Source organism: Colobus angolensis, unplaced genomic scaffold (genome assembly GCF_000951035.1).
Source record: "Colobus angolensis palliatus isolate OR3802 unplaced genomic scaffold, Cang.pa_1.0 Scaffold309, whole genome shotgun sequence".
Lineage (NCBI taxonomy): Eukaryota > Metazoa > Chordata > Mammalia > Primates > Cercopithecidae > Colobus > Colobus angolensis.
Genome location: NW_012116366.1, coordinates 908,112 through 912,981, shown reverse-complemented (window position 1 = coordinate 912,981; position 4,870 = coordinate 908,112). Strand labels below are relative to the sequence as shown.

The following is a 4,870-nucleotide window of genomic DNA, read 5'->3' as shown; positions in this document are numbered from 1 at the left end:
GTCTCCTTCATGGGAATGTTTATACAGAAAGAAATGGTAACGAGCTGAATCCTTGGGAATCCTCTTTGGCAAATCTTTTAGTTCTGTATTTGTTGCGTTGGCCAAAATTATAATTTCATTTTTTATATCTATTTCCAACTGCACATAGTTGAGCTGTCTGTTATTCAATTTTTCCAAAGCCTGAAAGGCTTCTCGAGAAATGTGAAATGCTACTCCTTGTAGTGTTTGATGCTTAGTGTCCACACCCACGTCAGTCTGTACCTCACTGATTTTAATCTGTTGTAATTCTTCCTCAGCTGCAGTCAGTGGGGCAGGGGAAGATTGTGACAGCAAGTATTTTTTGTATCCATGTAATGATACATCTTCCTTTACTGTTCCAAATACTTCATCTTTAATGTGGCCACCTCCAAATTCCTTCTTCAGAGTTGCTCTTGTTGCTGCATACAACATTTTTTGACGAACATGAGAATGATCTGGAGACCATGCAATGAATATCCATTCATATCCCTGGGCATTCTGAGAATCTAACCTGAATAATACATAGCACGGTTGTTTGTCCTCCAACAGGGGTAAAACAAAGGAATCATAATCCTTATCCCAGGAATCTGAAGGCTGACTATATGATCCAATCACAAGTTGCTCATTTTCAATAGATGTTTTCAGAAGTCTGTACCTTCCATTTCTGGCTCTGGCAAAGATCTCTTTAACATCTTCACTCGCTTGGATGCCGGTCTGGTGGGACATGGCGGCGGCCGCTAGTTCCCGGCTCCGGCGCTGAATGCGGCGAGCGGCCCCCTTTTCCTTCAATATTATTGTGAATTCAAGATGCATCAGCCTTACATGTTATGCATTGTTTTGGCAAATGTAGCTATCATCCTTAACTGAGACTTGACATTGAAATGTAACAGCTTCTACATTCTATTGAATGTGGAAGTTATTCCAGAGAAGCAATTGTTATTAAAAGGAACTTTCTATTCTGCCAATTTATGACAAAATTGATCAAAGTTATATGATTTTATGTTTTGGCATGTGATTTTCAAGAGACCTTTTTATAGTTGATCTTAATATCCTTAAAGGGAGATAGATTTTTGGGTTATCTTATGATTTTTAATACATCCTTCACGACTTCCTTTTTGGAGAGAAAAATAGCCAATTTTTTTGGCCTTCATATTTAAGGGAAAAACAAAATACATACTTTGTTTCAATTTTTCAACAGTCCAGGGAAGTAAAATAAATGATAGGATGGTTTGGAATTGAATTTCTAGCACCAAAATGGAATTCTATAGAAATTTAATGTCTTCCACTTCAGAGGACAGGCAGATTCCACCATAGTATATAAAGTGCTTTATTTGTGTGTTTTTAAAACATTTTTTTTCCACCATAGGAGGAGGGAGGTTCAGGGGTGACAGCAAGGGATAGATCTGATTCGACTTTATTCGCAGCAGGCAAAGAGTGGAATTATCTGCCTCAGTAAAACTTTTTTTAGGGAATACTGTGAAGGGGCTTGATGGGTTCTGTAGTAGCTTAATATTATAGAAGTCAGCATGGAAAGATTAGTAATTTTTGTCCTAATTGGTTTTTTTTTTTTATTGCATTTCTGTGTGTACATACTCATAGACTTTACTATTCCCTTTGGTGGATGTGGAAAGAGGAATTAACTCCATGAAAGCTTTTCTTCCTCTTTGCTTTAAAGAGAGAATCTGTCCTTCCCTCTCTCCCCACCCACCCCCTTACACATACACTCTCACACTGTCATACTACTACTCCAACTACTTCACACACTCTCACTACTACTACTACTACTACTACTACTACTACTACTACTACTACTACTACTACTACTACTACTGGAGTGCTTATAATCAAAATACAGTTTCCTGCCCATGCCTCTTCATCTCTGCTCCCATAGCTCCACAGTCAATAATTTCTGGCTATTTCTGGTTTCTTCTGGTGGTTACTTTCTTCTGGTTAATAAATGCTTATGTGGCTGTTTCTGGGTTGAGACATTAAGCTTCCTACTCTACTCTGCTAAAGATACAGCTTAGCCATATCCTCTTTCACCCCCTCACCTTTTTCCTCCTGGTGCAGTTATGAAATGTATTAGTTTCTCTATTGGTTACTTTTCTACCTTCAATGCTATAATTGAACTTCTATATCTTGTTTCACCAACTACAGAAAATATTTATCATCCTATGTGTGTTGATTTTCTATAAAAATAGGTGGCTTATTACCTAAAGTCTAAAGGGAAGTTTCAAAACATTTATTTCACAAACTTCTCTGCTAATGTCTGTGTAATATGTCAGTCTTTTAAATGCACTGATTTTCGGATGTTGCTCTGTGGATTACTAGGAATGTCTTCAGGAGTTTCACAAAAAAACATTTTTTCCCTTAATTCATCTGATCATTCTGAAGTAGCTCTGTCGTCTGGGATATATATCTGGGGTTTGTTGTTTTGCGCCAGGAAAATTTAGGACATGGACACCCACAAGGAGTTTAGGAGCTGAGGTTTAATAAGCAGAAGAAAGAGAAAGAAAAACAGGTCTCTCTCTATTGAGAGAGAGGGGAGTTTGGAGAGGAAAGACCCACTGGTGGTGGAGGCACAGGATTTTATAGTCCGGCTAGAGGAGGCAGTGTCTGATTGACATTGGGCTCACAGATTGGTTTGATCAGGTGTGATGTTTACATAGCCTGCAGGGAAGGCTGGTAGGGCCACTCTAATCTTATTATGCAAATGAACTCTTCCTTAGGCAGGCTCCATCTTGTCTGCTCCTTACTGTACATGTGGCAGGCAGAGAAGGGAAGATAGAGCCGCCATTTTGAACATGATTGGCACAGCTGGTGACATCTGTGTCTGCAGCTCAATTTTACAGGCTGCTCTTTGTTAGAAAGGAAAATGATTTGGGGCTGCTTTTCATTACCAGGAAAACTTTACTGAGGACTTCCATACCCTCACTCTCTCCCTAAGTAATTTCTTCTTAACTCCTGTATCAATTCGTTTTTTTTTTCTGTCCCATACATTAGATTTTTATTTAAAAATGAGATTGGTTTCTAGGGATTTGGGTTCCAGTCCAGCTCTTACAGTAACTTGTTTTGTTACTTGGAGTAGGTCATTTGTGCTCTGTGGACATTGATTTCAACAGTGGCAGCAGTAGCAGCAGCAAATTACAAGAAGATAGGATTTTGTTTGCTAGGGCAACCATAACAAAGTACTACCGTTTGGGTGGCTTGAACAATATAATTCTATTTTCCCATAATTCTTGAAGCTAGTAGTGTTGGTTATCAAAGTGTTAGCAGGACTGGTTTCTTCTGAGGGCTCTCTCATTGGCTTGCAGATGGTCATCTTCCCAGTGTCTTCACATGGTCTTCCTTTTGTATGTGTCTGTATCCTAATCTCCTCTTCTTATAGGGACGTTAGTCATATTGGAGTAGGGCCTACTCTAGTGACCTTATTTTAACTTCTTTACCTATTTAAAGATCCTGTCTCCAAATACAGTCACAGTCTGAGGTAATGGGGGTTAAGAGTTCAACGTTTAAGTCCTGGGGAAGGATGGGACAATTGAGCCCATAAGAAAATTGGTAATGTCAACTTACATTGAGCTAAAAAATTCAGTGAATATTGCTAACCAAGAAACAGGGACTTGTTCACGTTTGTTTAATATTTGTATGTTACTTCTCTTCAGTTGCATTTCTTTAAGTCAACAATGAATCATGAGAAGTCAAGCATTCTTATACTACAGAACTCAGTCAGAATGACGACAGCATTTTGGAAGGTGTCCATAGATGTTTGAGAATGAACTGTTCGAGTTTGTGTGTGTGTGTGTGTGTGTGTGTGTGTAATATTAAGCTGGATTTTCAATATACTACATTTGCCAAAACTGGCTTATAATTAAGTGTCTTAGGTTAAAGTTCCAGTTATTGAACAAGTCATTGCTTTTCCCAAGTCTCAGATTTAGAGTAACACTTATTGCTAGTGGATTGTGAGAATCCAATGGGGTAATATATGTTAAAGTACTTTGTCAAATGTAAAGTGTTTTGTACATTAAAATGTTGTCTTTAATAACAGTGGGAAAATATTTTGTCTTGGAAACATAAATTCTACCTTTTGTGCTAAGTACATATCAGAGCACCTTGAACAAAAAATTTATGGATCATCTAACTTAGTACATTTGTTTTCATATGTGGAAATCAAAGCTAAGAAATTTTAAGAGACGTGCTCCTAATCATCTGGAAGAATTGCGTTGGAATTTCTGACTATAGTGAACTTTCCAGTAAAGAATTAAGCAGCTTCTTACATAGGATTTTTGAATTTCATAAAAATTCACAGTAATGAATAATGGGAATGCATTTATACATTCATTTGCAAAAATATACTTTTCACTTTATGTCATTTCTATGATGATTTTATTTTTCTCTTTGAAGATAATTAGTTCTGATCACCAAATGAACTGTGTTGAACTACATGGGCCAATTGTATGTTTATCTTGCATTTTATTTCTAAATCCGTCTTCTCTCTTTGTTTAGGAATTTTTCAGTGTAATAATTCTGTCACATCAGAATTTGGAAAATACAGAAAAGCAAAATAGTTCATTTTTTTGGGGGTTACATGTGGGCTTACAATGCATATTATACCTTTAATTAAACTGGAAATTAACTTCTGATTATTTTATTATATGTCAACTTGATTTTAAGCTCCTCATCTTGCATTCAGATGTATTCTGAAATGAAAATTTATGAGCTAGTGACCTGGTCCAACTTTTTCCCCATGATTTATCTGTTCGGGGCTCCCGTGTTTGTTTTGGCATAATAGAATGGATGGGAGGGAAGGTCTGTTTTCAACTGAAAGTGGCAGGAATAAAGACTTAGTCTTTGA

The 4,870-nt window shown here is 37.2% G+C and overlaps 1 pseudogene across 1 annotated transcript; it reads right to left on the bottom strand.

Moving 5' to 3' along the window:
• LOC105517862 lies at positions 1-789 on the bottom strand (annotated as a pseudogene). The gene has a single exon (XR_001002728.1). The product of XR_001002728.1 is annotated as a twinfilin-1 pseudogene (transcript).
• Between the last annotated feature and the right edge of the window lie 4,081 nt (positions 790-4,870).